Below are 13354 nucleotides of genomic sequence, written 5' to 3'. Positions count from 1 at the left end.
TCTGTGTGGATTTTTGCTGAGTTCTCTGGTTTCCTCACACAGTCCAAAGATTTGCAGGTTGGATAGATTGGTCAAGCTAAATTACCCACAGTGTTCAAGGTTATAGAGTCATCGAGATGTACAGCATGGAAACAGACCCTTCGGTCCAACCCATCCATGCTGACCAGATATCCCAACCCAATCAAGTCCCACCTGCCAGCACCCGGCCCATATCCCTCCGAACCCTTCCTGTTCATATACCCATTCAAATGCCTCTTAAATGTTCCAATTGTACCAGCCTCCACCACATCCTCTGGCAGCTCATTCCATAACCACATCCTCTGGCAGCTCATTCCATACACGTACCACCCTCTGCGTGAAAACATTGTCCCTTAGTTCTCTTTTATATCTTTCCCCTCTCACCCTAAACCTATGTCCTCTAGTTCTGGACTCCCCGACCCCAGGGAAAAGGTCTTATCTATTTATCCTATCCATGCCCCTCATAATTTTGTAAACTTCTATAAGGTCACCACTCAGCCTCTGACGCTCCAGGGAAAACAGCCCCAGCCTGTTCAACCTCCCCCTGTAGCTCAGATCCTCCAACCCTGGCAACATCCTTGTAAATCTTTTCTGAACCCTTTCAAGTTTCACAACATCTTTCCAATAGGAAGGAGACCAGAATTGTACACAATATTCCAACAGTGGCCTAACCAATGTCCTGTACAGCCGCAACATGACCTCCCAACTCCTGTACTCAATACTCTCACCAATAAAGGAAAGCATACCAAACGCCTTCTTCACTATCCTATCTACCTGCGACTCCACTTTCAAGGAGCTATGAACCTGCACTCCAAGGTCTCTTTGTTCAGCAACACTTCCTAGGACCTTACCATTAAGTGTATAAGTCCTGCTAAGATTTGCTTTCCCAAAATGCAGGTTGTGTAAGTTTGATGGTTAGCTATGAGAAATGCAGTTATAGGAATCGGGGAGGAGGATGGGTCTGGGTGGGATGCTCATCAGCGGGTCAGTGTGGACTTGGTGGGCCAAATGGCCTGTTTCCACACTGTAGGGATCTTGTGGAGAGCAGGTGAGTCAGGGTCTGAGTGGGATGCTCTTTGGAGGGGTGGAGCAGACTCGATGGGCCGAATGATCTGCACTTTAGGGATTCTTTGATACTCTGAAGCTATACAATCCAGCGCATGGTGGACATATAAATGATTCAACCATACTCTGCAGTGGCTGTCTGCATAACTTACTTCCTGAAAGTAAACAAAAGTGACCTGAGTATCTTCAGGAGCTGGTTTGTATTTATAATAGCACCCTTCACTCATCCACAGGCTTCAAAATATCTCTTCTTTGGATGAGACCCAGTCTTTCCCATCAAACAATCCTTGAGCTCCCCAAGCTTTCTGATGGGGATGTCCAGGTCAACGCATGGATAGTATTATCAAGTTGAAGGTGTGTACTGTACCTTTAAGAGAGAGTGCATGCTGTTCTGCACTGACAGCTTATAAGAGCAGTCACATAGTGTACTGCAAAATTGGCCACAATCATCTGATGAAGGACCAGCACTCCGAAAGCTAGTGCTTCCAAATAAATATGGACTATAAACTGGTGTTGTGTGATTTTTAACTTTGAAAAATTGAAAATATGTAACATTTGGCTGTGAAATGGATACCTGAGTTGGTTGCTCTTTTGACAAAAATTTCAATTTAACCAATCAGTTAAAATTATGCTTGAGGATACTAACATCCAATCGAGTTTGAATTTATTATTCTGCCAACATCAAACCAATGAGATGATCGAATGTTGGGGATATAAAAAGGCAGGCATTTTGAAATTCGGACAGAGCAACTGTCATCATCAATACAGATCCAAGAAATTAGGAACACTCTCTATCAAAGGTACCTTTTCATATGAAACATCTTCACAGTAAAAAGAAAGAAGATGACCCAGGGAGATCTTCAGCTGGAAGAAAAAAGACACAAAAGATGACAGCCACTGTATAGTTTTAAAATTAAGTTAATGAAATTTTAAGAAGTATTTTCTTGGAACAGTACATTGTTATAGAGTTGGAAGCAGATAATAAGCAGTTAAGGGAAAGGGAGGCTTAGAGTTGTGAATAGTTGATGTTTAATGTTCACTTTTCGAATTAAAGAATAAGTTGACATTAAGTTAAATAATGAAATTTGGGAGTTCTCTGTCACTCATCTTTTAACAGATTATGAGGCAAGGTGAGCTTTTCTGGGTGTTTGAACAAAAGGGTTCACAGCCATGTTGTATCAACAGTCAAACATCACATAATGCTACATATGGTGTTTGAGACAATATGCACAAGATGATGAGAAGTTAAATATTGTCTGAGCACAATGCTAACAGGACTGACCTTCCAATCAGCAGAAGGATATTCCTCCAAAATTGTGATATCAGGGATTAGAATAAGAGAGGATCAGTAGGATATTGAACCCCAGCTGAAGATAGGTGGCCACACTTAATTGATTGAGCCAAATGCTAGGTCTAGCCTCAGAAAACAATTCACAGAGGAAGGCAATGCTTGAGGCTAGGAGGCTAGTGGATGAATTGGAGACTAACAGCTCACTCAGCAACATTCTGGAATCTGAAATATCAGTGCTTGATGGCTCACTGAATTGGAGTTAGCGATGTGGAATCCTGGAGTGACCTGTGTATTGTGAATCCAGGAGGTGCATCCAATATGGGAGGCCTACTTTCACCCCGGGAAACAACAAGGGGAGGAGCTTTCAGGAGACAGAAACTGAAGTAACAAGTGCCACCCAACATATGAACCCAGGGACCCCAATTAATCTAAGCACCAGCGTCTGTACAGATAAGAAGCTGCAAAGGCCTTCTCGAGTGAATGCTGAGATCAGCCCAACTCTAACATTTTTCCAGATTGGTGGCACAAGAACAGAATGCTGCCATTAATAGGGACTCAAACATTTTAGATACCAAGCATAATTGAACCTCCTACCCATGCCTTGCATTTAGTCACTGTGCATTCCATGTCATTGTTGGCTGATGACCGTCAATGTTACAGCTGCCCTTAATGTTTTTGCTTGTAGCTTATTTCAGGGAGTAATGGGGGACCTCTGTCTGATCTCCCAATTCACTCATCATAACTACATTCAGGATATTCTTCATTTTATTGACGACAGTTGGAATGGGAGAAGCGGGACTGCTGGGTAAGTGAGGTTTTATGTTTGGGTGGAGAGTGTGGTGCTGGAAAAGTACAGCAGCTCATAGGGACTCAAACATTTTAGCCATTCCTGATGAACGGCTTGTGCCCAAAACGTCAATTCTCCTCCTCCTCGGATGCTGCCTGACCAGCTGTGCTTTTCCAGCATCAAACTCACGACTTTGATTTCCAGCATCTTCAGTTCTCACTTTCTCCTCCTTTACATTTGGGTGGTTGCTTTACCCGAAACACTACTTGGGTAACGTCTCCCGCCTGTCCTCCTCCTCTTACCAAAAAAAAAAGATTCTGTGCACCAGATTGGTAAGGTGACTAGTTTTTTTTTGTTTTTTATTTATCTCTTTGGGAATTTAGAATAGTGGGAATGGAGGTTAGGGCAGTTGAATGTTCCTCCTGCAGAATGTGGGCGGTCAGGGTCACCAGTAGTGTCCCTGCTGACTGCATCTGTCAGCAACTCCAACTCCAGCTCCTTGAAAACTGGAGAGCTGGAGCTGGAGCTGGATGAACTTCGAATCATTCGGGAGGCGGAGGAGGTTATTGAGAAGAGTTAAAGGAGGCAGTCACACCTCAGGTACAAGAAGAAAGTAGATGGGTCAGGGGGCAGAAAGGGAACTGGCTGGCAGTGCCGGGATCCCCTGTGGTCATTCCCCTCAACAACAAATATACTGTTTTAGATACTGTTGGAGGGGAGTGACTTACCAGGAGTAAGCAATGGAGCACAGGTCTCTGGCACAGAGTCTGTCCCTGTTGCTCAAAAGGGAAGGGGGAAGAGGAGCAGTCCCATTAGTCACTGGGGACTCCATAATTAGGAGAACAGTTGGAACGTTCTGTGGGAATAAGAGAGACATATGGTTGGTGTGTTGCCTCCCACGTGCCAGTGTTCGTGATGTCTCTGATCGTGTTTTCAGGATCCTTGAGAGGGAAAGGGAGCAGCCCCAAGTCATGGTCCACATAAGCACCAACAATATAGACAGGAAGAGAGATGTGAATTTAAGGCTGAAATTCAGGGAGCTAGGGTAGAAGCTTAGAGCTGGAACAAACAGAGTTGTCTGCTTTTGCAACATGCTAGCAAGGCGAGGAATAGGGAGAGAGAGGAGTTGAACACGTGGCTTCAGAAATGGTGTAGGAAGGAGAGTTTTGGATTCCTGGATAATTGGGCTCTTTCTGGAGTAGGTGGGACCTCCACAAACAGGATAGTCTTTACCTGAACCAGAGGGGTACCAATATCCTCAGGGGAACGTTGCTAATGCTCTTTGGGTGGACTTAAGCAAATTCAGCAGGGGGATGGGAACTGAAATTGTAGTTTGAGTATATGGGAAGTTGAGAGTGAAGTCAGAACTAAGAACGCAAGAAGGCACCGGCAAGCAAGAAGTTGATTTGAAGTGTGTCTACTTCAACGCCAGGAGCATCCAGCATAAGGTGGGTGAACTTGCAGCATGGGTTGGTACCTGCGATTTCTATGTTGTGGCCGTTTCAGAGACATGGGTAGAACATGGAGAGGGATGGTTATTGCAGGTTCTGGGATTTAGATGTTTCACTAAGAATAGAGAAAATGGAAAAGAGGGGCTGGTGTGGCAATGTTAGTCAAGGACAGTCTTACGGCTGCAGAAAGGTCGTTTGAGGACTCGTCTACTGAGGTAGTGTGGGCTGAGATTAGAAACAGGAAGTGAGAGATACCTTGTTGGGAATTTTTTTATAGGCCTTCGAATAGTTCCAAAGATGTAGAGGATAGGATAGCAAAGATGATCTTCAATAAGAGCGAGAGTGACAGGGTAGTTGTTATAGGGGGACTTTAACTTTCTAAATATTGACTGGGAATACTGTAGTTCAAGTACTCCCAAAGTACTTTAGATGGGTCCGTTTTTGTCCACTGTGTGCAGGAGAATTTCCTGACACAGTATGTAGACAGGTCAACAAGGGGCGAGATCACATTAGATTTGGTACTGGATAATGAACCCAGCCAGGTAGGGAAGTAGGTGAGCACATTGGTGATAGTGACCATACTTCGGTTATGTTTACTTTAGTGATGGAAAGGGATAGGTATATACCGCAGGGCAAAAGTTATAGCTGGGGAAAAGGCAATTACAACGCGATTAGGCAAGATTTAGGATGCATAGGATGGGGAAGAAAACTGCAGGGGATGGGCACAGTCAAAATGTGGAGCTTATTCAAGAACCAGCTACTGCGGGTCCTTGGTAATTATGTACTGGTCAGACAGGGAGGAAGTTGTCGAGCGGGTGAGCTATGGTTTACTAAGGACGTTGACTCTCTTGAGGAAGAAGAAGGCTTACGTTAAGATGAGATGTGAAGGCTCAGTTAAGACGCTTGAGAATTATAGGTTAGCCAGGAAAGACCTAACGAGAGAGGTAAGAAAAGCCATGAGGGGACATGAGAAGTCATTGGCGGATAGGATCAAGGAAAACCCTAAGCATCTGTGCCAGATATCCTGGGAACCACCTTAACCTGTGTGTATTGGAGTACTCACAGGTGCCTGCTTCTTTCCAGGGCCCCTTGGCTGCTGGGAGAAAAGAGAGACTCCCTTCCAAACCTGGTTCATGACACCTTTAAAAAATGCACACAGAGACAAAGAACACAGGCAGAATGCTGCTCACACGCCTCCCAGAGCCATTGTGGAACAGATCATAGGCTTCCTGAGGATAAGGTTTCTATGCCTGAACCACTCTGACTGGGCTTTGCAGAATAGCCTGAACATGATGTCCCACATCATTGTGCCCTTAACAATTTGAGTTGACAAAGAATGGATGTCCTATATGAGAGAGACATGAGGTTGGAGGGGTGAGGGAGGGGGGATGTTGGAGGAAGTGAGAACATTCATCAAAGTAGTTCAAGACGGCAGTTAACCATCACCTTCACAAGAGCAATTAGGGATGGCCAGCAAATGCTGACCCAGCTATCAATGCTATTTTCCATATATAAAAAGGATAGGCTGAGGATCAAGAGATTAACTAGAGGGCCATCCACAGGAGGAAGACAGAGCAATGTTTCAGAGAGAATAAGAGGCCAGAGACAATTTTATTGCCAGCTGTTACCATGGTGACCGAGCTAGATTCAGACTTTGTCTGATTATTTGAGCATTGAATTGCTCATCTAGTAAACTGAACTTATCTAAATTGTTGGTTTGTTGTCTACATTTTATGTCTTTCAGATTGAATGCTAATCCAAATTAATGTGAAAATTACTTTTTTCAATTGGTGCAATGTTAGAATAGCTAACATACACTGCCTTACATCACTACATCAGGGAAAAAGCAGCACTGAGACTGTGCACTTACACCGCATGGCACTATGTTTTAAATAGATCTGAAAGCATCCATGGGAATATGACATATGAGTCATCTGTAGTCCAGTAGCTCATGAAAGCTGCCATAATTGACATGAGTCTTGAGAAAGCTCAACCAAGTCTTAGTAGTAGCAATAACATCATTCTCCCAGGTACTAATCCAAGCTCTAAGTTCATCTGCTTTACCTACTAAACTTCCCGCATTAAAACAAGTGCACCTCAGACCACATGTCCCTTTGCGTTCATCATCTGCTCCCTGCCTACTCTTCCCCATAGTCATGCTGACTTCATTATCTAGTTCCTTACAGGCCCTAGTTACTCCTTCTTACTGTCCACTAACCTCCTCATTTGGTTCCCATCCCCCTGCCACATTCATTTAAACCCTCCCTAACAGTGTAGCAAAAGCAACCCCTAGGAAATTGGTTTCAGTCTGGCCCAGGTGTAGATCTTCCAATTTACAATCGAGCCACCTCCCCCCACAACTGATCCCAATGTCCCATAACTCTGAACCCTTCCCTCCTGCACCATCTCTCAAGGCACGCATTTATCCTGCCTATTCTTTCATTTCTACACTGACTAGCATGTGGCACTTGTAGCATTCCTGAGATTACTACCTCTGAGGTCCTGATTGTGCCAGGGTTCAGCCTACATAACATCCACCTCACAGAGTATAGAATGAGTGAAGATTCCACACAACTCAGTGAGGAAATGTTCTTCCTATGAATGCGATTTTCATGGAAGTCAAATGTCATTCAAGGTGAAGTTCAACAAGCAGCTCACAAGTTCACTGTCCCTTATCGTGCAGTGGTTTGCACAAAGTGCTGCCTCAAAATAGGTTAAACACTGTCATAGAGAATGTTGAATCACAGCAAGGCATCATTACAATCTCTCTGTGCACTCTGAAACAATGAAGAGAAAGAGATTAGGGGTTAAGAAGAACTTTCTCAAGACTCATGTCAATTATGGCAGCTTTCATGAGCTACTGGACTACAGATGACTCATATGTCATATTCCCATGGATGCTTTCAGATCTATTTAAAAAATAGTGCCATGCGGTGTAAGTGCACAGTCTCAGTGCTGCTTTTTCCCTGATGTAGTGATGTAGAGGTAAGGGCAAGATTAGCAATTAAATATCACAGGATATAGATGCTACAGATGGGATAGGGAGGGAAGTAAAAGGGATGGAGGAGTTGCATTACTGGATATCACAGCTGTGCTGAAGGAGGGCACTATGGAGAACTCAAGCAGTGGGGCAATATGGGCAGAGTTCAGAAGTAGGAAGGGTGTGATAACAACATTGGAGCTGTACTAGAGGCCTACCAACAGTGAGTGTGAGATAGAGGTACAAAAATATAGACAGGTTATGGAACGATGTAGGAGCAACGTGGTGGAGGGGATAGGAGATTTTAATTTTCCCAACATTGACTGGGATTCATTTTGTGTTAGAGGTCCAGATGGAGCAGAATTTGTCAGGAGCATCCAGGAGGGTTTTATAGAGCAGTATGCAAATGGCCCAACTTGGGAAGGGGCCATACTAGACCTCGTGTTAGGGAATGAGCCCGGCCAGTGATTGAAGTTTCAGTAGGTGATTACTTTGAGACTAGTAATCACAGTTCCATAAATTTTAAAATACTCATGGACAAAGATGAAAGTGGTCCTAAAGGAAGAATGCTAAACTGGGGGAAAGGCCAATTAGAGCAAAATTCGGCAGGAGCTCAGAGGAAAAAGGAAGCATACATAAGGTCTTGGCGAAAATAGAGCAAGCTTTGGAAGAATATGGGGAAAATAGGACTAATCTGAAATGAGGAATTAAGAGGGCTAAAAGGGGTCATGAAATATCTTTAGCTAACAGGGTTAAGGAAAATCCCAAAGCCTTTTATTTGTAAATAAGGAGCAAGATGGTAACTAGAGAAAGGGTTAGACCACTCAAGGACAAAGGAGGAAAGTTGTGTGTGGAGTCAGAGAAAATAGGTGAGATTCTCAATGAGTACTTTGCGTCAGTATTCACCAACTAGAGGGACATGACAGATGCTGAGGTTAGGGATAGATGTTTGATTACTCTAGGTCAAGGAGAGAGGATGCGTTGAGTGTTCTAGAAGGCATTAAGGTGAACAAGTCCCCAGGTCCAGATGGGATCTACTTCAGGTTTCTGAGGGAAGAGAGAGAGGAAATAGCTGGGGCATTAACAGATATCTTTGCAGCATCTTTGAACATGGTTGAGGTCCCAGAGGACTGGAGAATTGCTAATGTTGTCCCCTTGTTTAAGAAGGGTAGCAGGGATAATTCAGATAATTAGAGATCAATGAGCCTGATGTCAGTGTTAGGGAAGCTGTTGGAGAAAGATACTGAGGGATTGGATCTATTTACAGTTGGAAGCAAATGGACTCAACAATGATAGGCAACATGGCTTTGTGCAGGGAAGGTTATGTCCAGGGTTTACTAGCTAGATGGATAGAGAACTGGCTCGGCAGCAGGTGACAGGGAGTATTAGAAAGGAGCTTCTCAAAATGGAGAATTGTGACTAGTGGTGTTCCACAGGGATCCGTGTTGGGACCACCGTTGTTTGTGATATGCATAAATGATCTGAAGGAAGGTATAGATGATCTGATTAGCAAGCTTGCTGATGACACTAAGATTGGTGGAGTAGCAGATATTAAAGGGGACTGTCAGAGAATGCAGTAGCATATAGATCTATTGGAGAGTTGGGCAGAGAAATGGCAGATGGAGTTCGATCCGGGCAAATGTGAGGTGATGCCACCCTCTAGATATTTCAGACTTGAACAGATAGATAGTAGATGACACTCAAATGCAAACATGGACAAATAAAAAGTGTTCATGTAGGGTCAGAGATGCAAGAAGAAACTATTTCTTTATGAGAATCACAGATTGACAAAAGTGCTACTGTTTAAAAGGAGGCCATTGTTTTGGAAAGACCACTGTCTGAGGTCTTTCTGCCAAAGTTAAATAGAGGTGTATTCACTTATCGGGCCCTCTCCAGTGCCTCAAATATAATCTTGCACAAATAAGAAATGCCTTTGATTTGTTTGTTGGATAGAGTCAAACTCCAATGTTTGTTTGTTTTTCCATGTGCTACTGTACAGAATGGAACTGCTTCAGTGACTGCGTCTATATAGATATTTCTATGAATAAAGTATATTTTTGAAATAAAAGAAAGGTTGTACAAATGAGCATCATTACTTGGAGCCATTCTTCTACCTTTTCTCCATAACCCTCTTCATTGTCTCAATTTAAATAAACATCTAATGCCTCCTAAATTTGCCTCCATCACATTTCCAGACAGGGCATTCCAGAGCTGAGCCACTCATTGTATGGAAACGGTATTTTTGTCACCTCATACTTGCTGCTTTTGCAAATCACTTCCAACCTGTGCCCTATCCTTCTCGGTCATTTTATGAGTGGGAACAGTTTCTCCCTATCTAGTCTATCCAGCCTCTTCATGACTTTGAACACTTCTATCAGATCTCCTCTTGGCCTTCCTCTCTCCAAAGGGAGCAATCCCAACTCTCCAATCTATCCTCATAATTGACAGTTTTCATCCCTGGATCCGTACCACTTCCACAAGCTCTCAAGTATGTTCACATTCTCCCACAGTGGGGTGCCCAGAAATGTACACAACATTTCAACTAACAAGCATTTTACACAAGTTCAGTGTTACCTCTTTGCTTTTGGGCTCTATGACCCTATTAATGAAGCTCAGGACATTGTATCCTTTATTAACTCTTCTTTCCACCTGTCCTATCAATGAGAGAATTTAATTTATGCAAGAAATGAAAGATATTTGTGGATTTTTAAATTTCAAAATATAGTTTATTAATTTATATATATATACATACATATCATATTTACACATATTTGAGGCACTGCGAGGGTCCAATAACTGAACAGACCACCTTAAACAGTGGTCCTTCACCACTGCACCTTGGCTGCAGCTGCCCCAAACTTTACTGCACCCATCAGCACATAATCCTGGACTTTGGAAGATATTTGTCAACCTTACTTGAGAATATCTTGAAGCTGTTTTAATAATACTCAATGGTGATGTGTAAATTAATCAGATGCTGGAATGCATTAAAAGGCTGATATAGTGAGGTTATCCTATCACTTTGTGTGAGCACGTGTAGAATAATGAGTCATGTTCAGGTCACTTTTGTACAAAACTAATATTGCAGGTCTTCAGGAAGAGAACCAGAATGACTAAGGTAACAAAAGGGATTAGATACGGAGGATTGGATATGCAATTTGGATTTGTCTTCATTGGAAAAGAGAAAATAGAGTGGTGACATAATTGGTTTTAGGATTTTAAAGAATTACATAATGCAAATCATGACAAGCTAGAACAATGGAACCAAAGGAGATGGCCTGTGCTTGAATAGTTTCAAAAATAATCCCTGAAAACATTTTAGTGAGTGAATGTAAATCTAAAAACAGGCTCCCCAAGGAGAAAGTGAAGCAATTGCATTGACCTGTTCATGTACAAATCTTACAGATTTCTTTCAGAAAATATTATTTTGGAATATTGTATGTGATTTATTTGGGACAGCACATGAAGTAAATGTGGGATACCTAGGAGAAATACATCACATGCAACCTAAGGTCCCAGAGGTATCTAACACTGGCAGGTTTTCCTTGCCTCATGGCTGAGTGTGCTGTACACTCATTAACAGAGCTAAACTGCCATGATTAGTCATTAACTAATGATTGTTTTATCACCAGACAAGCAAGTTGCACACTGGTCTTTTTTTTAATTGTGAATTTCCTATGTTCCCATGTGCATTTAGGATCTTTGGCCAGTTTGGTGAATGCAGGGCAGGCTGCACAGAATCAGAAAGATACCAACTTGGTCTCTTCAGACAGCCTTAAACATTGTGTTGCTAAGGATGGTTCCAACGATGTGGAGGTGCTGGTGTTGGACTAGGGTGGATGAAGTCAGAAGTCACACGACACCAGGTTATAGTCCAACAGACTTCACCTGACGAAGGAGCAGCATTCTGAAAACTTCAAATAAACCTGTTGGACTATAACCTGGTGTTGTGTGATTTCTGACACCTGGCTTCAAAACAGTTCCTGAAGAAGGGCTTATGCCCGAAACGTCGATTCTCCTGTTCCTTGGATGCTGCCTGACCTGCTGCGTTTTTCCAGCAACACATTTTCAGCTTCAAAGCAGTTCAACCAGGGAGAGAAAAATTCAGTCAGACCTCCTGTTCCTGATGTTATTCATGTCTGATGGAAAATCTTTGACAGAGTGGATGTCTAATGAGGATAGGATCAAGCTTGGCTGTGATGCCGTCCATAGTAAAATAGCTTGCTGCAAACTCAGTTTCTAAAGTTATTCATCAAGAATAGGATTTGCAGAGATCCCAGGGAGATTGCACTTGGAATATGGTCAAGTACCCATATCCCAGTGTGATTCATGGCGTTTAGGAGAGGAAGAAAGAAAACAGGAGTAAATTGTTGACAGCTATATAAAAGGGAGGAATGATGTTTAACTAGAATGGCAGTGAAAATACGAAATGGAATGCCTAAGTAAACCACAAAGAAGGTAAGACTTTATTTAACCTTCCTTTGAATAAACGTCATCAAATGCCTCACAAACTGCATAACAACAGTCAGTAGAGAAGTGAAATCATTAGCACTTGCTTTTATCTCGCAGTACAGCCCTGGAGCAATTCCTGCATCATCCTCTTTGCAAACTGCAAGCTGTTTTCTTTGAATGCTAGATTGGCTGGATACACGAGACATTTGTTCTGTTCAGGTGAGATGCAATGCTTTGAGATATTTATTATTTCTAAACTGTTCTTATGCAACTTTAAGAAATAAGACAATAAATGTTATTTTGTGTAAAAAGTGATTGCTGTCAATATTCACGGACTAGAACTTGGTAAAATCATCCAGAACTCTTGTTTCTATTTGCTATATCCAATGACCCCCAGAGAGGCATGTGTAGACAGGGTCAGGCTCAGTTGAATTGAGTCTAAAGTCCAAATATCTTTCCAAGTTTCCTTATCTTGCACTACACATGAAGATTGGAGACTTGGTCAAGATATCAGAGACCTGCTGCCTTGGGATGCGATCTTTAGTTTCAAATTACATAACCACTTGAAGCAAGCTGGTTAATGCTTCGTGTATAATTTTATTATAAGTGTAATAACAAATTTCTCCTTTGTTAACTTCAGAGAAGGGATGAAAATGCAGCTTGTACTCTTGTGAACCTATTTTGCTGAAATTTGCCATTAAAACCAATTCATTTTGTTTGTTTAGAACTTTGAAATGCTGTTAATTCATGTTTATAAGAGTGCAAATGTAGTGCTGGTGTTATTTTGTGGGGGCAGACAGCAAGGAAAAGTATTGTAATCCTGAATGCTTTCCCCATCTCAGTTACCCTGTCATAGCAAAGTTGAAAAATGTGTTGCTGGGAAAGCGCAGCAGGTCAGACAGCATCAAAGGAGAAGGAGAATCGACGTTTCGGGCATAAGTCCTTCTTCAGGAATGAGGAGGGTGTGCCAAGCAGGCTAAGATAAAAGGTAGGGAGGAAGCACTTGGGGGAGGGGCGTTGGGAATGCAATAGGTGGAAGGAGGTTAAGGTGAGGGTGATAGGCCGGAGAGGGGGTGAGGGTGGAGAGGTCGGGAAGAAGATTGCAGGTCAAGAAGGCGGTGCTGAGTCGGAGGGTTGGGACTGAGATAAGGTGGGGGGAGGGGAAATGAGAAAGCTGGAGAAATCTGCATTCATCCCTTGTGGTTGGAGGGTTCCTAGGCGGATGATGAGGCGCTCTTCCTCTAGGCGTCGTGTTGCCATGGTCTGGCGATGGAGGAGGCCAAGGACCTGCATGTCCTTGGCGGAGTGGG

General features: G+C 42.9%; 1 protein-coding gene across 1 annotated transcript in view; it reads left to right on the top strand.

The window, feature by feature from the left end:
* The first annotated feature begins 1852 nt into the window (after positions 1 to 1852).
* LOC122556909 overlaps positions 1853 to 13354 on the top strand; it is a 25152-nt gene continuing 13650 nt past the window's right edge. Inside the window, exons 1-2 of the mRNA XM_043704161.1 lie at positions 1853 to 1883; positions 12162 to 12263. The gene's annotated coding sequence lies outside the window, so the exon portion shown is untranslated. The remainder of the gene's footprint in view (positions 1884 to 12161; positions 12264 to 13354) is intronic.

The sequence above is a fragment of the Chiloscyllium plagiosum genome, chromosome 14 (assembly GCF_004010195.1).
Source record: "Chiloscyllium plagiosum isolate BGI_BamShark_2017 chromosome 14, ASM401019v2, whole genome shotgun sequence".
Taxonomy (NCBI): Eukaryota; Metazoa; Chordata; class Chondrichthyes; order Orectolobiformes; family Hemiscylliidae; genus Chiloscyllium; species Chiloscyllium plagiosum.
The sequence above is the reverse complement of the archived record's forward strand: the minus strand, read 5'-3'. Positions and strand labels throughout refer to the sequence as shown.